This window comes from Ambystoma mexicanum, chromosome 1p (assembly GCF_040938575.1).
Source record: "Ambystoma mexicanum isolate Mex_15411 chromosome 1p, UKY_AmexF1_1, whole genome shotgun sequence".
In the NCBI taxonomy this organism is placed as follows: Eukaryota; Metazoa; Chordata; class Amphibia; order Caudata; family Ambystomatidae; genus Ambystoma; species Ambystoma mexicanum.
In genome coordinates this window covers 1,055,454,907-1,055,477,728 of record NC_090921.1, presented here as the reverse complement: position 1 = coordinate 1,055,477,728, position 22,822 = coordinate 1,055,454,907, and the positions used below count along the sequence as shown (strand labels likewise).

Genomic DNA, 22,822 nt, shown 5'->3' with positions numbered 1-22,822 from the left:
CGCAGTCACGCGAGGCGGTGGGCTTTGTGCAATGGTCATGCTCGATCATCTGGGCGGCAGATATACACTACTTTGGAGCAAACACTGCCCCGAAGATTTATTCAGATTACGATCCCTCGAACGGGCATATCCACTAGCAAATAATGGGTCTCACATTCTCTAGGTGCTTCAAACCCCCGTCCAAATGAACTGCCAAGCACGCTGCTCGAGCCAATCCAAGGCAGGAATATCTGAACGGGAAAGCCACCATGCACCTCCATCCAAATTATTTATCCCTCAGCCCCGGGCCCCAATGACTGGGGTGGCCTTTCAGGCCATGACCTCGGGGACAACTGAAGGCAGTCCTCGCGAAGCCAGCAGCGCACATTGATAAACTTTGGCTGGCTCTTAATCCGCTTCCTAACCTACTTTGGGCGCGCGATGCCCCAGCGATCCCTTCTTCCTCTGCGCCGGGGGCAGTCTCTCTTAATATAAGTCCTACTACATTATTGTGCAGAAAGATTTCTCATTCTGGATCACAGAAGCTGTTCTGTGGCCGCTCTTTTCCATTATTATTTGAGATTAGTTAAAATGATTAACCATTCTTCAGAAAGTTAAGATTATGATCCCCGCCCCATTTACCCAGGACTTGATTTTTTCTTTTTTTTCCCCTTCCTCTAAAACAGGTTTTTAACATGGTTTTATGGTTCGAAAATCACAAAACGGTGTGAAATAGTGATTTGGCTTAACAAGCAATGTTTACCTCTCATCACGCAGGTTTTTTCGTTCCGGAATTGCTCATCTAAGCAATGGTTTTTCCCGATTTTGTGTTGAATTTGCTTCTACCAATGGACAGCCCCAGAGTTCCCTCACAGGCCTCTGAATGCAAATACCAGATCATAGACAGCGACTTCCACTAGCAAAACAGCAAAGAAGCTCACGAGGCACAAGGGATTATGAAGTTATGAAGGACCATGAACATGACCACCCACCCTCCCCCAGCCCCCTCTGCGGCCAACCAATTACCCGGTCAGCCCCCTCTGGCCTCCTGGAGTCTGAGAAGGAAAATACACCCTCGAGCAGTGTGGGGCAGCGGTTTATATTTTTATAGACAGTTAATCCACATTTGTATTAACATTGACCCAGGAGTAAGAAAAACGAACAAAAAACAAAACAATTTAAAAAAAATGTAATTTACATTTTACCAAATTCACCTACATAATAAGGGCTAAAAAACAACATGCAGAAATACTTACAATAGCTAGATAAATATGGATTTATTTTCGGTGCGTTCCCCGTAGACTGACCCTGTCCACTGATAAATGTACAATATCCCAGGTAAATACTGAAAGTTCAACTATAAAAACGTAAAGCAAACAACATCTTATAGAACATGCCTACACGTACGCCTCGTGATCCGATGCAAACAAAGCTGCGTTTCCACTTTCCACAAAACATGTTCACACTTGAGTCACCATTCAAAGCGTAGACTAAAAAAAGATTTGTCAGTGCTATGAAAATATCTTATGTAACAGAGCGCCCCAGCCACGCACACTCCCGTCCTTAGGACACTCCTCCCAATAACAAGCAGATGACGCCGCCTGGCCGGCCGGCCTGCCTGGACACCAGGGATCGGGAACGGCTGGGTACGGGACTGGCCACACCGACCTAGAGGTAACGCTCCATAGGACGCAACCGTGGACAAACTGCGCGTGGACCAATCCAATCGAATGGAGGGGAGGCCTACAGGCGTGTTCCAAGCGTGCCGATGATGGTACTCCGAGACCGCTCCCATGCTTCCATGGAGGAGGCCATCAAGGGTCCTTCAAACCCACCTCTCCAGACCCCCCCCCCACGTGTGTGACCACCTACAAACATCCAACCCTCCCTCTTAGGGGAAAGCAAAGACTCCCTAACATCCAAATGAAAGGGGCGCAACACTGGCGCAGAATCCTCTGAATGAGGGGACCCCGACACGGGCCCTCAAATCTTCAAAAAATATAGCCTGTATGGGCCAGTGATCCTTACAATGAAAGAAAACATTAGCGCCAAACCTACCCAATGAGAGGAGACCCAATGGCCCACGAATTCACCAAATGAACACTCTTAATGGTTTTCACATCCCCCGCCAATACACCATCAGGTCATTTAATGAGTTGATAACTGTCAGGCCACCCAGAGAAAGTCTCTTAGGGGCCCCAACCATTCCAATGCGAGGGCTCTTCAGCTGGAAGCAGTACTGTCCAGTTAGGAGATCCTGACAAAACCTAACATTGCTATTTATGAGGGTAAGAGACTCCACGCCACCCCGATAGATCGTTGTACATTCCTAATGAGGAAACAGCACCCTCCATCCCACCCCCCCCCCCACCAAATCCATCAAAGAGAACTGGCAACAGAGCAAAACTATACTACGGATTTCATTGCCTGGGTCATTTTGCCACATTTTTCACAACATTTGAGAGGGCATGATAGAGGTGGGGGCCAGAGGAGTAAGGAACCTTGTATGCCAGACGGACCCAGATCAGGACAGAGGCACATCAGGGGAGACTACGCAAGCCGAGCGCCTCAATTCAGGACAGAGATGCAAACTAACCAACCCCACTAACAATTTCCCTTTCTGCATACACCTCTCAAACTCCAAACCAAACACAACCAAAACCTACAGCACAACAAACCGCACAAACTTCACTACATTGCAACAACAAAACAAACACACAGACTCGCACAACAGTACACGATGACTACCGGCCGCAAACACCCCAGGCCCAGCCAACTGACCCATCGGGCTGAGGCCACCAACAGCACATCACTGCTCTCTTGCACTTTTCCAGCTTCCTCCCACTAACTCAACCTCCCCTCCTCTTTCAGAGCCGCCAGAGCACCAGGGGACCACTCCGGTGGTGATAATATTAAAGGACATGTGTACCGTGCACTATCATTGTGTTTATGTTGCAATGACCCCCAATTTCGCCTCCCACGTCCTCTACCCCTTCTCCAGCACCCCCACCAGCCTAGAAATCTGTTAAAAGTACCCCAACAAGACCTCCCCTAAAAAAACACGGTGAAAAATGTGGTAAAATTGTTGTTTTACCAAAGGCGTTGAAACGGCTACGACCAAGTGGGCAGTTCCGAGTGGACAGCCATGTCACACGGGGCACCATACATGCCTGGGATCTCAGACAACCATTCAGAACCCAGACTAGACCAGATCCTCTGGTCTTTCCTCACACGCACGGTGCACCTATCTATGCCTTTACCCACAATGCCTCACACACTCCCCTGTAGCTTACCGCCCTCTCCACCACACACCCTCCCTATAGGAACCCTATAGGAACGTGGATCCACTTACTCACAATTCTATACAACCACTATAGGACCCCCCAGCAGTGCTCGGATACCGGCAACACCACGAGACTAACCCCTGACCTAACTCCTGCTGGAAGAATACAAATGAGTAAGACAGGCTCAATCCAACCCAACGGAACATACGGTGGAGGTTACTGTGCATCTTGTAGAAACACCGCATAGCCAAGTGAAATAATGTGCAAAATGTGCACCCTCATCTAGGGATGCTGCAAACCCCCATGGAACACTGCACACCCCAGTACGGCATGGAAAACTAGTCCGATGTCTTTCAGAGCCCTTTAACAAGTCTTACTTGTGTAGCCGGCATCACTTTGTACACTGGGACTTGTAGTTTCGCTTCACCTCCCAATTAAAAATACAAGCTACAATTTCTAGGCTGCTAAATGCTGCGCACTAAAGGGCCAGCACTGGTCAAAGGGGCGTGGAAGTTCATGTGGCCAGTTGCCAGCTCGGCACGTGGAGCACCACACACATCTCTACAACACTGCACCATCTTTTGGTAGTGGAGGCATCGCTTTATAAATGGCCAAGAAAGTAAATGTCATTAGACATCAAACTAACAGCTCAATCGCGTTGAACGGGGTCTTCATTTTGAAGAAATCTGTCTTTGCGTTTTCGACTCTGGCTTCTGTTTCTTTTTCTTCTGCGCCCGGATGCCTGTGGGCTCCAGTGCGATACACACATATAAATAAAAAAATAAACTGGCCGTAAGACAGACTATTGGTGCACGCCCTATAATTACAATAGACGGGGTGATTGAAGTGAGGGAAGGGGAAAAGAAAGGAAAGGGCGCTCACGCGCGCACTGTGTCTTAATTGTGGCATGTGTAGGTGTGGCAAAGTGCTTCCTTAGCCTCGCGCAATAAACACACATAACTTATTCATTCACAAAGAGCGATTCCACACGTAAACTAATTACTGCAGTCAGTGATGAGTAAAGAAACCACAACATCAAGACAGAGGCGGCATTTTAGAGGGAATGCCAGCGCAGACTTCCTCCTCCTCTTAAATCTTGCACCCCATCATCCTGCTGAAATCCCACGTCTCTACACAACCAACCCCTGACCCTGCACCCCTACCACAACCCTGAGGCCCAGGGCTGGACTGGTCTATAGGGAAGTCTGGAGATTTCCCGGTAGGCCTCTGCACCCTGGGCCTCTGTTGTCTGGTAACCTATTTTATTTCAACATTTATTTAGGAAAAGGGTTGGGCTTGCTGATATGGGGACACTTTAAAAATAATTTCCAGGGCCTCTTTTGGTTCCCAGTCCATCCTTGCTGAGGCCACGCCCCCCCTCTACCACAACAAATCAGCCACCTTCCCGCCACCCGCTTCCCATCAGACCGAGCAACCACCATCAAGGCGGCACCAGCACCCCATCTCCAGCTGCCAACTGAGAAGCGTCTAGGCCGCCACCAGGAATACAGATGCTACCTAGTTACCAATCACAGAGCCACTGAACCCCAACAGCTCACACAGGCACTGCTCCCCATTAGCAGCAGTCCACGACCCGGCTCCCATATCACGAAAATGGGGTGCGGCTCCCCCTCCACGTCACACATCTTGCGATTCTACTCTCAAACCTCTGCCCCCGCCCACCAATGATGAAAGAGTGCGCACTTAAGAGGCGAAACGGGGGGGGGGGGGGGGCTGCCTGGGCTGCTTCCCTGTCGAGACTGAACACGGGCACGGCAGACTATGCCAAGTGCGCAGCGTCACTCCCAGAGCGGAATCCACATTCTAACTGCGCCTCACCCACCCATTTCTTGGCACTTGCTTCTCGCCCCAAAAGGTGCAGGGGGGGGGGGGGGGCAGGCAAGGCTGACACCAAGAGGGAAGTGAACGGCTGCGTTGAGTGCTCAAGAAGTCTCGGAGATGCCCGCCTCAAACAAAGTGCAGTTTATATTAACCAATCAATACGGTTCCCGCCAAACCAGTAGTGCTGCCTGCGCCAATGCAAGGAGCCTGCCTACTTCCGATTCAAAGCCAGACGCATTACAAGTTAATCAAGTAAAACAATAAAATTTAAAAAAAATCTGCTCAGAAAGAACTATGTACTAAGAAAAAAAAATCCAAGAATACAATCAATATGAACCAAGAGGCAGAGGAAAGGCTGCACTGCACCCAGGGGAGCACCACAAATAGCCCCCAGCTTGGTAAGAGGTGGTCTTAACCAGCTCACTTCAGCGACAGTGAACATGCTCTTTGCAAACGGGGCACTCTCCCCACACGCGCCTTTGATGTGCAGCCAACTCACGCATTTCACTGTTTTTTTTTGTTTAACTACTTCCCTTGCATGTCCTGTTACCGCTTACATTTACCGTCATGGTATCATGAAACAATTCCATATGTAACCTCTGGCCGAGTGGGGCCCGCTGCATGCAAGGGAGGCTAAATATATTAATAACACCTGCATAGGAAAATAAAAGGCACGCACTTGGTCATCATGTTCTCAATATAGTTATTTAACTGTGCAAAGGGTTATACTGTTAATAACAGCTGCAGGACCTACCATTTCTGCACAATGAAATGGTGAAGGTTATGGACAATGGACTGGCCACCCTTGCCCTGGGATGGTGGACTGGCCTTGCTGGACTGAAGGGCAGCAGGAGAATATAAGAAAGTTAGGGAGGAGCAAGAAAAGAGCAGCCATCAAGGATGTAGTCGTCTCGGGGGGTGGATGGGATGGTAAGATGGGAACCACGCGTGCCACCGGCACCAGCGAAGGGCCCTGTCCCCAAAGTGCCGTGGACTTCGGGAGTAGGTGAAGAGTGCTGGGGAATCAGACCCGAAACCTGCGTTCCCCTCGTGTGTTGACAAGACCCAGGCTATAAAACAGCCAGGTGAATGCCTGGCGCAAATAACCAGCCCAGGCCGCATGAGCGGTGCGGGTGAAGGTGGTGCGCCAGGCCGTATGAGCATGGAGACCTGAATGTGGAGATGGCCTGTGGGGATTACCAGCCCACCGGGGGTCGGGGTGGGCGGAGCTGAGGCACTCCTATGGGGAGTACCGCCCACCCTAAGGCCAGACGAGGAACTGGAGGCAGGGCTGTCACAAGGTGGGGTAAGGCTCGGGGCAATAAGTTTGCAGAGGCCCCCTTATGACTTTTTGCATTGGGCCAGCGGCGGCACCACCACAAACAGGAGGCGAGCAAAGTTATGTTTCTGTACCGATGACAAGTTCATTCCAGACTAACTTTTTTGTCATATGCATAAATATATTTTCAAGGATGTTCACGTGCCTCGGCTAAAGAGATCTGCAGTGTTGCTCATTTTGCATTTGATTGTTCCTATAAAGTCCATTACATCCAGGGACATAGTGTTAGTTGACCGAGAGGAAATCACGGGCACCTACACATCTAACATAGGTTTCAAAACCGAACCGACTATAACATTTGTTATGATGTTTGAAGAAGATCTCCTACGTCTGGGTTATTCATGTAAGCCAACACAAATTCCACTGATCAAAGTACGTCCTGAGCCATTAGCCAGAGAAATGTGCCCGTCTACAACAGCACATGTAACTAGAAAGCAACCTCTAAAATGCACGAATATGTGTGCCCGACTGAGCGAAGACATGAAATCCCTCACACCAACTCACTGAGAGATGCAGTCCCAACTAATCCATCAGTCCTAAGGTCCACACAAGCGAACTCTCAGGCTATACTAGGTATGCCTGCCTGGTGTAACACAATGCCATGAAGGCCCAGCGAAAGCAATATCTGGACGAGGGCATTGGCAATGGTGACCAGTGGCCTTCAAGTAGCATTTTGCTGAAGGCCAGTGCTGAGATAACTTAATGTCATCCGGGAATACACGAGGACACAATCATGTATTTGCAGAGGAGGGACCAGTATCAGAACTAGACCACTTTCTGAATGTAGCCTCGCAGGACACCTGGCTATCTAGTCAGGTCCTATTTGATGGTCACACAACTGTTCAGCAATTGGCTTCGCAAGGACCTAGCGGCAGACCAAAAGGGGGGGCGTTATTCATTACGGTTAAATCACCATGGCAAATCTCAATGTTGAAAGAGTCCACACCTCATATATTAGTAGCAAAGATGTCACAACTACAAATCACAATAATAATTGTTAATATATATGTCCCACCAAGCCTGGTAAATACCAAAAATAACACCAAGGTGGGTGATAAGATTTTGACACAGTACAACCACAAATATCCGGTGTGGATAAGCGGTGACTTTAATGCCAAGATTAGTTCAATACCAATTTATGACCCTAATAGGGTGGAGGGTGCATCCTCACCTAGTAGGAGCCTTGATAATAATAAACATGGGGAACATTGGTATACTACGCTGTTAGCACACATATTAGTAAAGTTAAATGGGAGTACAACTAGAGACTCTAACATAGCTGCAACTAGAGTAGCAGGGCGCTCAGCCGCTACCCTAGACTACATATTTGTACATTCCAAAAGGTAAAGAATACATCTATGCCATGGGCATCTCCATTAGCGAGGAGAGTGATCATCTACTTATGTGTACACTATTATTGCTCCCCAATACTGATAGACCTGAGCAAGATTGGGATAGAAATGGTCAGATTTATGTGAACAATGGCAAAAACCGTATACAGTGGCATGCACAGAACTTAGACCTAGCGAATAGGTGCGCAAACTTGTCACTCTTGAAATGTATTGAAGTTTGCCCCTCCGAAAAAGTTGACACGAGCAGGATCGTGGATTAAATCTTCCCCGAGATGATGGAGCAGATTAAAAACCATGTAGTGTCCAGTCGGATGCTATAAACCAACTTTAGAAAGGTATAACAAAAATTTACCTAATAAAAGGCATATTGATAAAGCCATTAGTGCCGCAAAAAAAAAAAATCCATGCACAGAGCCATTTCTGATGTAATATATGGCTCGGTGTTAAAGCACGACGATGCACAAATAACCATTGAGGTTAAATCGATAAAACAGTTTCGCCGGTTGGTCACACTGCATCAAAAAGGGGCGAGAAATTGAGCGATGGCAACGCATCGCCTCCAGGGCCAAGTCTAATGATAATTCCAGGATCTGGGAGGTGATGCGTAGTGCCAAACCAGGATATACAACGATAAATTGTATATCTGAGGAAGTGTGATGTGATCACATTCACGCAACTCTGGGTCAATTGGAATGTAACACCAATTCCATCCAGCTACCCGAGGAGGTATGGGAATGTAACGTGTCTGTCCGGGACATTACTACTATAATTGAACAACTTAACAGTTCTAGAACAGCGGGCCCAGATGGGGCTTGTAACAAACTATTGCAAAGGGATCCTGATCTTTGGGCAGCTGCCTTGCATGTATTGTTTGGCCAAATGGGCTTGCATGGTAAAATTCCACAATCTTAAGTCATATCCTAGGATTATACAAAAAAAGGTCCATGGAACGATCCCAAAAACTACAGAATGTTAGCAATGCTCGACATTCCGTCCAAAACTTTTGTTTGAGTTCTGCTGATTGAATTAAATGAGTGAATTACCATCAATAATATCTTACCTTCAAACCAGATTGGTTTTAGGAAGCATTCAAGTACCACACATAATTTAATAGCACTGACCTCTGCAATTGAATATGCGCGGCAAAGAAGGAAGCTGAACGTTGATTGCGCGCTAATTGATTTCTCAGCCGCATTTGATTCAGTTCTAAGAAAGAGGTTGTGGCAGAAACTGAGTGCCTGGCACATACCAAAAGCACTTCTTAAAATGCTGACGCTGCTTTAGACCAACACTTCAGTAAGGATCCGTTTGGATGCAGCGGGGAAGTTGTCTGCCAGCATACCTGCTAGTTGTGGAGTTAAACAGGGATGCATAGTGGCAGCAACCCTGTTTAACCTACACTTGGCAGGCATAGTCCAAGCGTTTATGAATCTTGGCACCTACGCAGTCAAATTAAGTTCATCCTCAGTAGGATGGTTAGCCTATGCCGCTCGAGTACACTCCAGCTGACCTTCAGAATATGTTCGATGCCTTGGTGCCCCCTACTCTAATGATAACGGCCTTAAAATAAATGTTGATAAAAGCAAAATAATGGCGTTCCCGGCAAAAGTAAATCCGAAAACACATGTGTGGACCATGAATGATACTCCTTTAGAACAGGGCTATAATTACAAGTATCTGGGAATAGTACTTGGCAATAAGTTAACTTGGGATAAACACTGGGTGGCCATAAAAACCAAGTGCCTGATATCAGCTAACACGATCAGTGCATTCATAGGGAGGAATGTTGGCTATTCAGCCCATGCCATACTACTAATGTACACAGCAAAAATACGATCCATTGAGATGTGGGGGTCACCAATACATCTCCCAGCTAGTACAATTCGAAGCAGTGTTACTTCGGAAGCTTATGTGGCTCCCAGCTACTAGATCGGCGGAATATTTGTATCCGGAATTTGATATTAAGTGTATACAGGCCGAATACACAAGTAGATCGGTTATGAGCTATGAGAATTTAATTGAACTAAGGAATGATACTATTGTTGTATGGCATATGCGTGCCTTTGAGACCATAGACAACAACTCTGATATGGGGACACTTGGCATGTTAAAACGTATGCATAATAAATGGTTACACAATGAGAAACAAGCCAATAGAACATTCTCACACACTCTCTTAAAACATTGGCTTAAAATGAAATTGGCAATGTATCACAGAGAATGCCATATTGTTAAGGTAGCCCCACTTGCACACAGCGCCCATTACTGTCTATATTACTTGAGCCGCACACCTGTGCACAAATACATTAAGGCATATCCAAGCTCAACAACTTTTCGTCATTTTTTATTAATTAAGTTCAACAAAACAGAGCTTCTTGAGAAGGGAGGAGCTCGTTTGGGTTTAAGTCACAATGACAGGAATTGTCGTTTGTGTGGTTGCGATGTCAGTGAGTCACTCTACCACATAGTGCTGGTTTGTGAAAGCCTGCAAGAGCTACGGACAACATTTTTAAAATCATATAATAATCAAATTGATATTGGTAATAGCACAATCCTATGGAAAATGCCCATGGATGGAAACGATTGTAACCCGATTTATTTTATGGTTTCTTATTACCTGCGTGTAGTTGACATTTTTAACATTTTGAATTTAGGATTTTAATAGCTTATTGTATATTAACTGTAGATTTATGTGTAATGAATTGATGACGATGATATCTTTGTAAAGGGTGGTTTTAGCATTTTGACAACTGTATTGTATATCATCTGTAGAATTATGTGCAACGATTGATGATCAGGTGATGGTTATGGCAAGATTGTATGTGGAAGAAGGTGTATTTATAATGTTTGTGTTATTGTTGTATATACAAAGCCGAAAGGCTATTTGGTATAATATATGTATATAAAAAATGGCATGTGGTGCGTGATGCCAGCATTAGGTAGCGCCCTCTCCTTGTGTGTGCATTAAAACACACATCATGCACAGTGACAGGTAGTTGATGTTCAGCAGCGGCTGATGAACTTTTGAACTGGAGAGGCTTAAATGTTTGTGCCAATTACGTGGGATTGACAGAGCACAGTGAGGGAGCCCAAGCCAAACAATGGCTGCTTGAGAGGGTTTCTTGCCCTTAAATTGTTTTGGAATAAATTAAAATTTAGCATTTGACAGCACTTTCTTGAAAAATTGGGTTAAAAAGCCATAGAGTTTGTAATTGGTTTTGTAGGGTAGTACATGGAAATACCCATCAGATGCAAGTCATGAAATAGGGAACAGGAGTATTTCCCATTGCATTTCATGCTGCCTTTGCCCACAACAAATTCGAATATAAACACATTTATTATGCTGGCTGTTCCCATACATGTCCATGCATGCTGCACCAATATATGCCAGTATTACCATACAAGGACTCACAGCCAGCAAAAAATACAATGCCACAGAAAGTATATCCAGACTGGCTGTACACCAGATATGTGCTATTACTGGCAAGACTGGTCAACATTCAATGTAGGCCAGTCGAGCCACCTGATAATACTTATGTTTCTTTACCTAGGCCTGGCTGAAGATGAGTGCGGACCCATTTCAACATGACGGTTGGTGGCCCCCATTGCTTAGAGCGGAAAAACGTCTGAGCCACCCGTTGGGTGCATACATTATATTGGAGACAAAGAAATACAGCCAGGAGTGCCAGCAGTGAGCTGAAACTCCAAATGCCCACTGAAAATCTTTAAATCCTCCTTTGTCAGAAAGTGGCTGATGTGGAGGAACCAGTGTCGGCAACGAGGGATAACCCTTATGCATACCCCAGGGAAGTGACACCCAGAAGGGCTCTATCAATCGCAGCTTGTAAGGGCACTATCAGGCTTTCAGCCGTTCAAAACGCGACCAAGCCAGTGGCCTGTGCCATCGATCTCTCCCCTTCCGCCTCCCACCCTCAACGTCTCTGTAGCTGGAAAAATATATACTTCTAATAACTACTTTCTATTACCGCGGTTATATTGTAATGAACTACAGATACCCTTGGTTACTTGTAGTCATTATACCCACAGTTATGAGGGGAAAACAGCAAGAAAATAAATGCTTTTTGGCCCTCACAGGCACTCACCAGGTGTCCCCCTCACCTGTGCCTGCTCCCCCATACTCCTCACCTCCCCTGCCTTCTCCCATTCCCCCTCCCCAACACTCGTAGTTTCATCTGTGAAGTCGGATAGCCGCAGTTATTCCTTCAATACTGGAGTGTATAGTTAAGATTTGAGCTGCAAACTCTGTCCCTAGCTCACCTCGCGTCCTCTTGCCTTCCCCCACCTCTTGCCTAGTGGCATTTGATTGTTTTATGCTCTGCAAATGGTATTGTTCTGTGTTTCTTTTTCCGATAACCGAGAGTATACCATCAGTAATCGCTCACATCGAGAAAAAAAAAAACGAAAAAAAAAACAGATGGGGGCTTTTCCATTTCTGAAAACCTCATGCAGCAATGCATCACAGGGATATAGCTATAATTATGGGAGAAGGAGGTACCCCCTTCTCCGTCAAACATTTTAAAAACGACAGGACAGAATAACCCGAACCCACAAAAAGATCGAGAGTCAACGCTTCATGCCCAAGTTGTCTTTCGGACCTGGTCCATATCGGTCCAATGGTTTGAAGTGTGCGTTGCAACAAAAATTGACTATTGTCTATGGAAAAATGAATTGGGAGTAGGCCGAACATGCTTTTTTTGTTTGTTTATAAATCACTTTTTAACATTTTAATCAATCTTTTCCAAACTTTCCAGTCTGGGGGCGAGGGGTGTACACAATTGTCTGCAAAACTTCAGCCAAATTCTTTGCACGAGTCAAAAAGTTATTAGCAATTAATGATTTCAATTTCTTTTGGAACTCACTACACACCTTAACTAGAAGGCGGCAACCGCCGCCCTATAATATATATGTTCCATATCATATATGAGGACAAGGTCATGTACATTGTGGAGTGTCATGAAAAGAGTAGCTTTCAGATAATCATAGCAGAGGTGTGTCCGAGATGGCCTACCATAGGCCCCACAAATACTTGAGGTCCCTCCTCAGAGCTACCCGTTTGTTCGGAAGCAAGGGTTGACCACACCATGATGTATTTTGGAAAGGGGTTCTGCTATGAATGCCTGCCACTGGAGGTCCCCCTTGTAACTTTCCTGAGGGTGAGAAGGGAGCCTGGGTAAGTCCTCAGATGTGGGATTGTGTAGAGCCGATACAAGTAAGAGCATATGAAGGGTGACCAAGGCCTGCTTAGTGTTGCAAATAACAAGAATTCACCTGTTGGGGTTAAATGATATCCAGTTATGTGTTCATTATAGCGCTAGGTGGTAGCCCACCTCCCATTAGATCATTTCTTTCAGGTTGTGCCTAACTCGCGTCTTCTATCCACGGGGGATCTGGGGAGGGTGCTGGTGGTAGAAGTGGTCCCTCTTATCAGCTCCTGGTTATAGCCGTGGAGAGCCTGGTCGGCGTCTCACCAACAGCTAGCAGGAGCTACATTTGGCCCCACAGGCCAAGTGGTGCCATGCATGGTATTAACTCTTGTGCATTTATGAATGTACATGAACATTAGGACATACCCAGAAGACATTTAAACCATAATGGGTCATATATAATTGACAATTATAGTTAGCTTCTCACATTGGAGTTAAATTTGCAGCACACTGTATAATAACTCCTGGCTCCCAGAGGTAGCTCCTGCTTACTGTATGATGCCGGATACGGAGAAGCTGCTTTGAGCTCCTGCTAATCAGATCTTATTTCGATCCCTGCAATGGCCAGTCCGGAGACCCAGGAACATTTCAATGTAGGTATTTGTGGAGCACAACCTAAGAAAAGCAGAAGAATGTGGTACATAGATGGGAGGGGCACATGGTGTATGTGGTTAACTTGCATGGGGTAGCAGTAGACTACACAGGAAATAGCTCCATTAAGCAAAGGAGATGGATTTCAGGGGTTTCTTGATAATAAAGGGAACAAAAGGGCTTGGTCACAGGAGCAAGGGCCTGAAAGACCTAGTACATACCCAGAAGTTTAAGACCTTATTCCATGGTGCTATAGAGAGGGTTCATAAGGACCTTATGTACTACCCAGTCCTATACTAAGAAGATTCCAATATAGCCTGCCTAGGCCCTGCCGAACATACCGCTGCCAGAGGATTATATGAATTCCCAAAATGTGTGAAAGAGAGACTGTGCAGCACTGTCTCCAAAGAGCGGGCAGCAGTAGACAGTTGGGGAGCACCCTGGTCACAAAGATATCATGCACCTAAACACTCAGGCACATTCTTAATGCCATCATCCATTCCCATCCTCACCCTTCACTCCCAGGCTCAACATTTTTCCTAGTAATTCCCAGAGCTTCCCTTCCTACTGGTCTGTGCACACTTGGGAAGATGCCCTTTTAGAACAGGACAGTTCTGTCGAATCTCCCAGTAGGCCATGGATGGCACCATATTCTCCCTTATGCTCTCTTCGATACTACCAAAGCATATCAAGACATAAAATAAGCAGTGTTGCATAGCAATTTGCTATGCAATTCTGTTGGTTTGCTAATTAAATTGACACTCGTGTAGCAAAGTTAGCTATTTAAGTTACCCTGTTCAATGAAAGCACTGCTCGCCCTGAATTCCTCTCTGGTTCTCGCCACCCGCTTTTCTGTTCACTAAGTTCAAAAGGGGCTAATGAAGAGAGAGTGCAATGGTAATGATCACATTCACTCATAAGTGCCAAAGGGATGTGTGGGAGTGCTAGGCAAGATTGTCGTTTTCTTTTCAAATGATTGAAAACCAGAAGTAATCTTATTGATACTTTTATTACGCTAAGTATATCCTCTTTGGCAAAGACCAGTATATGTAACTTTATTAAAAACAATCATGCAATTCCATTCCTAATAAAAGTTGATGCATAACTTCAGTATTGCTTATGTAAAACACTGCTTTGTCTCCATGGTTTAAAGTAAAGTTTCGGTTAGTGTGTCTAAATCTCATGTCAACTAGATTTTTTTAGCTGCGGAAGATGCATGGCATTGAGTAAACACTTTTGAAAATGCACATGATTACACAGCCAACTGCTTTTAATGGCAAATCTAGTTCTGTGACCTGCTGGTGGCATTTATCTGGCCAACAGGTGCTCAGCGCATGAGCGGTTTTATACCAGTTACCCTGAAAGCGAGATGGCAGCCAACTACAATATTCTACCTAGTTTGACCAGTTCTCTGCATGCTATGCCATCTACTCTTCCTTGTCTCTTACTTTCTTTCCTCTTACATAATGAATACTCAAGGCTAACTAGATGTTTACACAATAGAATGATCAGAATTCTATCCAGACTGTACATCGACACATATACTGCAGTACCACACAGTGTGGTTAGCCTCCAGAGCTCACTTTGCTCTATGATTGATTGCATTATATATTAGCACCTGCAGGAGAGAGCTGGCCAAACTGTTTTCAGAGCCTTTTATTTGTGTCCATTGATGCAGCTAACCTTTTACATTTTACAGACACTCAGCCAGAGCTTGCAAAGTCCTGTCGCCCACTCGCATAGTCAAGTAGATTTTATGAAGGAGAGTACCATTTGCAGGGGAGGTTTGAAACGTTAATGTAACATTTACTTTTTGCAGTAAATGTCAAATGGGTTTCACTGAGCATAGCTGGCAGTATTGTGCCAAACATAAAGTGGGTTTGTGGTGACATGCACCATTTTACAGAATGCATATTTACATTTTTTGTCACCCGTTGATTAGGGTTGAGTGCATTTCTTTTAGGTCGAGTAGGTGAACTAAATCATTCAACCTGCAGGTCTAGTGGAATTTTAAAGAAATTGCATGGCCCTGAATCGTCTCACTAATATCTTAATTCAGCGGTACACAAAATGCTGTATTGATGCTCGTTTTATGTTTTGGATGCAAATAACTTCTAGTGACATTAAAAATATTAAAACATCATTGTTAATCAAATGGGTGCGTTTGCTAATCAACAACATTTTTAGCAAACTCTGCTAATCAATTTTTGAAAACTAATGTATGCCTTGCTGTATGCCCAATAGTATTGATTTGTATAATATATGGGTACTTGGCAATTTTTTGTTCTCGGGTGAACCGTTTCAAGAAAGGAAGATATAAGGAATGCAATATATCGAAGTAAACAGGTTACCCCTCCCTTTCGGACTGACACAGTTCAGAATAGCACATAGTACCGGCCGCTAGATGATTCACAAGTCACCAGCATTGACAGAGCGTTTTTTATTATCAAAATATATATTTATTCATTGCTTTTCATAAAAAAAAGTTTTCTAAAAAATTAACATACACTGTTCCTAAATAAATACAGATAACATCTTTAGACATCAATTTAACAAACAGACAACACAATTTTTGCCCAAGGGTTAGTACGGTGTGATGTGTTTTTATATTGGTAAAACAAATATTGAAAGACAATTTAACACATTTTATATAATCAGATCCACACGTAGCACACCCAGTACATAAAACAGAGGATGTTAAAAAGATCTTGCAACCTACACTAGCCTTTCTCATGGGATTCCAATTATTCTATAATGTACAGGTGTGGAAAGGACATTTATTGGGGAGGGCTAACCCGTTTCCTCCTATATATTGCAATAGGATTGAGTGCCACTGGGACAACAGTATGCTGTATGAGTGTCAAAGAAGAATAGAGTGTGGGATGAGTCGCCAAGATAAAAAAAGCTCTAAATAAAAATTATACATCATACCCGAGCAATAAGGCACCTACGCCATCAAGCATGTAGCGGGCCCTACTCAGCACCAGAGTGTCGCCATCTCACTACACACCGGTAGAAAGCTCGACTGGCGTTTCTGCCACATGCCCGTTTAGCCGAGCCCCTTACCCGATCGCCAAACCCTAGATTTTTAGCCGAGCCCCTTACCCGATCGCCAAACCCTAGATTTCTCCACCTAACTACACTCAAAAATCGCCACCCGCACATGGCTCTTAGAAGAACCTCTCGCCAGACTCCTAACTGTACACCTCTAGAACCAATTGACACACCTAGCCCACGGCCAACACACAACCACACTTCAAGCACCAGGCTTCCCCTCTAGACACAAAGCCCTCGATTCTCCCAATACATCACCCCTAGAAAGCTGTCACACGCGCAGAGTTCAGGGCACTTAGGATCTGCACCACCAACACAAAAAACACTGCAATCTCACTTTCTCCACTGTTCTCCCAACTAGACACACCCACCCACAGTCTTCAAGTGCCACCGGGGGGGCATTCACATGCCCGCGGTGTGCGGTACAAATCCCAACATGACTTACACCTTAGCCTATGGCTGTACCTAAACATAGAAGGAATGTGGATGTGGCAGGGAGGAAATTGCTCAGCATTTACGCATCCAGGTGGTTAGCTTTTTTTTTTTTTTTAATAATGATGTAACCTGTGCCATCTTCAGTATGTTGGAACCACCTCGTGACTAAGAGAGGTACTGGTAGTTATTTATGAGGCTGTCATTAGGAGATGTTCACCCTTCGCAACCTTTGCCAAAGAGTGTGGCTTTAACTTTGGTTTCGAAGCTCAGAAAAGAACCCAGAGTAACGACTCAAAATATAAAATGCTCAAATAGTAGAACACAAATCTAGATAAACAGCATCCAGAAGCGCTCTGACTGTGGGGTGGGGGGCATGGGTGGACTGGCCCATAGGGAACTCTGGACATTTCCTGGTAGGCCTCTGCACCGTGGGACCCTTTTCTGTGGTAACCTATTTTATTGCCAAATTTTCTCGTAGGAAAAGGGTTTTGGGCTTGCTGAAAACGTGTAATATGGGGCCACTTTGAAAATGATGTCCAGGGCCTCTTTTAGTTCCCAGTCCACCCCTTGTTGCCGAATAGGCGCAAGGCACGGGTAGGAGGGTACTTGGAGTTAAAGCTTTTAAAATAAACGGAAGAGGTTAGGTTAAGCAGGTGAAATTCTACCGTTTCAGTTTAATTTTACTTATAAAGAAAATGACAGCAATTAGATAGTTTGCGATTAGATTCATTTTTTAGATTTTTATTTTTATTTTATTCAAGGATGTGCGCATTCTAGATTTGCACTTCCAAAAAGGTGTTAAAACGGAATCTAATTCCTCTCGTTCGGCCATCTGGAACTCCGGCCGGGTTTAGTGTGTCTTGGCTACTAGGCGTCCTGCGGGTCTCGAGGATATTCGTTTTGTAGTTTAAGAAATGTGAGCGGATTACAACGGAATATGTTTACATTGCTCTTCCGTAGCGCGTTGACTTGAACTTTTTTTAAACAGAGCAGTCAAAATGACAAAAGAATATGTTTGCCTGTTTATGCCCTCGCCAATTTGCCCGACCTTTCATCAGAGCAGGGTTCACATTCTGTCTGCCACCCACACCGCTATGATGTAGCCAGGCCGCCCCTGGTGACAGCTCAGGACAGCCTACCCAGTCCTCGGGTCCCAAAAGCAACCCTTCCCCGAAGCCCATCCTTCACGGGGGCTCGGCACTGCTCCGGAGAGCCCCCCTGATCCCCCCTCTGCTTTTAATAAATGGAAGGGAGTCACGAGCGGCGTCAGGCCACACCGGAAAGCGATGGGCTGAGACAAAGAAGGAAAAAAAAACAGAAAATGGCCAGTCCTGGGTCTCAAGAGAGCTGCTGCTGCGACTCAAGGACCGCCTCTCCGAGCACCGCTGCTGCTGGGGGTGCCCAGGGCCAACCACACGGACTCCTAGCGGAGCATCAATGTGGTTGCATAGCACCCCTGCACAGGGCACAGCATCGAGAAACAGCACAGCAATACTCCTGAACAACACCCAGGCAATCATGCATCGCAGCATAGGGCATGCAGAGAAAACAAACCAGCACAGTACTATCTGCGCCCCTTGCACAGTGGCAAATCAGAAGGGTTAGCACGGGAAGGAGCCGTACTGCCCCCTACCGATACACATGTACTGCAGATCTGGGGGCCCATCTGCCCCCTCAAATCCTGCACCGCCCCTCAACCCAGGGGACCCCGCCCCCTCTCAAACCCGTGCCCACACGATAGCCCAAGACAAAAATGCGTGGTGTAAGAAAAGGACTTACATGGTGGGCGCCCAAGCCTCTCGTGCCGTTTTGGGGACCATCCGGGGCCGGTGTGCCTCTGGAGACCCTTCCTGCTGCTCCTCTCCTCAAAGCTGGTGCGCTGTCCCGGCTCCCCTCTGGTAGGAATTGGTGTGTTCTTGCTGTTCCTCCCCCACCACAATCCCGCGCCCTCCTTCAGAGCTGTGGACCGACCATCCAGGGCACGCGTGTGCTTCTGCTCTCTGCAGCGGAACTCGGGTACCCTCTTTCCTACTCCTCTTTCTGTCTGCTGCGTGTGCTGCCCCTAGGGGATCCCTGGGGCGTCCTCTGTGGCACCTAGCGTTGTTCGCTCGTCCAGCACAGCCTGGCTTGCTCTCCTCCGCACAGACCCCGCAGAGGGGAGGCCGTGCGGGGGATGGGAGCGCTGGCCTCTCGGGCGCCGCCCTCCCCAGCGCAACCCGCCTCCTGCTCTCAATCTCAACGCTCGTTCAGGCCTGTGGCTGCCTGCAAGAAAGTCACCGAGGCACGCGCGCTCGCAGTGTGCAAGGCTGCACGGCATGGATTGTATTTCTTGTTATTTTTGCATAGGTAAATAATAACAATACCACGATTTTGTATAGTAAAACTGTCCATGACGGATTTCACTCGCCTCAAAGCGCTGCGATTATGGGTTGTATTTCCCTCTGGAAATTTGAGTAGCTGAGTGAGTCGGGCCCATTGGGGTTTGAAACTTTGACTTCGGGTTGCGACAGATCTCTGCCGAGATCAAGGGTAGGTTGGGGAGAAAAAGTTTCCCCAGAAATAATTCTTAAGAGGTTGTATGTGGTGGCCCAATGGACACAGGACACCATGATGGAGGCAAGGTGGTTTATTGAGCACCTTGAATAATACAGAGTATAGCCAGGGGTCAAGTCCTAAAAACTAAAGTGGTGGGACTCCTCAGCAAACGCAATTCTATGGCACGACAAGGAGGCTCATATTATGCCAACAATCTTTACTACTGACATAAATAGCAGCAAGAAAACATTTTTTTGTTTAACATTAACTTTTTTCATTTATAACGAGAAAAAAACACAAAGTTGAAAGAACACATTGGAAAAAAGATGGGGCTAGCCCATAGTCCAACATCCAATCAGGATGAACCCACACCCATAAATGTCCTTTCCTCTAACGGCAACTCCTCTTTCTTTGCTGCTGACGCAACAAGATAAGTCCTTGATACGCTCTCCCCTTTCTTTAATGTGGAGGAGTTTAGTGTTACAGTGTTACTTGTTTCCTATTGTTAAGTGCTTTGTACTTTTAACGTTAGCTCGTTCGAACGTTCTTTGTTGTGTTTGGGAGGCGCTCGGCGTGAGGCTCTCGTTCGCCTCTGTCACGCCTTGAGTCGGCCCCCTTTATACGGCCTGCCCGCCTCCCGCCCCTCCTTCCCCTGACATTAATTTCCAGCCTCGCCTGCTCGGCGAGGGGTGTGCCGCCAAGCGCTGCTCGCGCCTCCTTCCAGCAGGGCATTGTTCGCGCCTGCTCGGCGCGCGTGCATTTATTTATGTGCTTCCCCTCCGCTCGCTTCCAAGCGTTCTGAAACAAAGTGGCATGGTCCCGCTTCTGGTGACAGAAGCTCTTGTTGAAGCGTTCGCCTGCTCGGCGTTGCTTGACGTCGTTTTCTCTCACTTTGTACCGTGTGGCACACGCGCGTTTGTGAGGGCTTGGCCTTCATTTTTTGAATTGTGCCTGTTTACACAGGTTGTTCCAGTACCAGTTGGTAGTTGGCATATGTGTTTACAAATTATAGCGTTCCACACAATTTAAGTGGAGGTTTGTCAGACCTGCTAGGTCCTTCCTTTTAGTCACAGTGCAGTTCGGGGTGTGGCTGGGTGTTTTTTCATATATTTTTTTTCTTACATATTTCCCTTTTCATAATGCAGTCTACAAAGGGATCTGATGGAGTTCCTTATGTGGATGCGTGTACCCAGGTCAGGGTTGCTTCGAAGAAAACAGACAAGCCCAGTGAAGGAGGGTTATGAGGGGGTTTGGGGACCTTTCAGTAGCTCCTCCTCCTTCACTCTGTAGACCGATAAGAGATTCTATGGATTTGGCTCTGGGGAATTTAAATTCTACCCTTGCCTCAGCCTTTGACAGGCTAATAAATAAAATTTCTGATTTCCATCCGGGCCCTGTGCAGGGACCCTCGATAGCCCCCAGGAAGTGCACTTAAAAAACCAAGCATTTGCAAGGGCAATCCAGTCCGGTTTTAAGTTCTTTTTCTCCGGGTTCCCCGGTTAGGACCCTCAAACGTACATTTGGTGAGGGGGTGTCCCAGACTTCTGCCCCTATTGTAGTGGTTTCTTCCCCGTTGTGATCCCCTGAGTCCTCGGAGGATTCTGATTCCCCTCCTAAGAGGAGGAAAAGAAAAGTAGCCGCGCCAGATATGTCACAACCTGTTGGGGAACAGTTGTTAGATGGCAGTGGTGTTCCGTTCTTTGACCCCTCCCTAATACAACATCCACGCTCAGCGGAGTGGCGCCCATCAGAGGCAGTATCCTCTTTCCTTCATCTTTGGGTTAGGAGGGCTCTCCCCAATGAGGATAGGAGTAAGTTGCGCTCAGAATGCCCCCGTCCCGTCATCCCGGATAAGGTGGCGATAACCCCCAGTATTGATCAGTCCATGGTGATCTTTCTGTCCCAAAGGGGTAAGGATCCTAAAAAGGGGGTGGATGGGGCTCTTAAGACTGTCAGGATAAACTTCTGGATGCATTGGGGCCCTTGACCCAAATTTTCGAACTGGCAGAAGAAGCGGCTGTTCATGAGTCACAAATTGATATTGAAGCACTCAGAGGCTGGGTTCAGCGTTCAATTTGCCTGCTCGGCAATGCTAACTCATGTATTTCTACGGAGAGGCGCAAGGCACTATTAAGGTGCATTGATCCCAAACTTCAGGATATGGCGGAGGGGGAGGCTGGTCCCAAAGCCCAAGGGGACCTCTTTGGAGACAAGTTTATAAAGGACCTGTCAGTTTACGTCCATACTTTCACAGCCTTGGACAAGGCCCAGACGAATATTAGAAAGGTTTTTGTACCCCGAATTTTTGACAGGGCCAGAAGAGGAAGAGCCCGCTCCTCTGGCCGTTCCTCCTTCAGGGGCTCTGACAGACCTCAGCAATACGCCTCTCGGGGGGCCCATCATTCCTCCTCTGCTAGAGGTGCGCAGACCTATCCCCAAAGAGGAAACCATTGGAGAGGTCGGAATGGCAGAGGTTCCGGTAGAGCGAGATCCGCTCCAGGTATTGAATCGTCTCGTAAGGGTTTCTTCCCACATAGGTTTGGGGGGCAGATTGGTGCGATTTATTTCGGCATTGGAAAAATCTTACAGCAGATCCTTGGGTTTTACAGACAGTGCGGGGGTTTCAGATAGAGTTCTACTCCCCTCCTTGTCAGCTCTTTCCCCCTCCACCTCTGGTGTTCAATCAAGAAAAGCAAAAACTGGTGGATGCGGAGATTCAGGATCTGATTTTCAAGGGTGCGGTGGTCCCGGCCACATTCAGAGCTTCCCAGTTCCTCAGTACGATTTTTCTGGTCCCAAAGCCCGAGGAGGGTTTCCGTCCAGTGATAAACCTCAAGGCTCTCAACGCCTTTGTGGTTTACCATCACTTCAAAATGGAGGGTATTCATCTTCTGACAGATACTCTACTTCCTGGGGATTGGATGGTAAAGTTGGATCTCAAGGATGCGTATCTGGTAGTCCCTGTGTTTCCCCCTCATCAGGAGTTCCTTCAGTTTCACTGGGGGGGTCGCCTTTGGCAATTCGCCGCTCTCCCGTTCGGCCTATCATCAGCCCCGTGGTGTTTCACCAAACTAATAAAACCGGTGATGCCTTTTCTCAGGTTGAAGGGGGCCAGGAGCATAATTTATCTGGACGATATTCTCCTCTTAGCTCAGGATCTCCAAGTCCTTCAGGACCAGTTGGATC

General features: G+C 46.5%; 1 protein-coding gene across 2 annotated transcripts in view; it reads right to left on the bottom strand.

Annotated features, from left to right (window-relative positions):
- The window catches only part of RIPOR1 (RHO family interacting cell polarization regulator 1), a 713,696-nt gene extending 694,688 nt beyond the window's left edge, over nucleotides 1-19,008 (bottom strand). The window contains exon 1 of one of the 2 annotated variants that reach the window (XM_069604490.1): nucleotides 18,881-19,008. The gene's annotated coding sequence lies outside the window, so the exon portion shown is untranslated. The remainder of the gene's footprint in view (nucleotides 1-18,880) is intronic. The other variant, XM_069604491.1, reaches the window with a different exon arrangement.
- Nucleotides 19,009-22,822: the final 3,814 nt, after the last annotated feature.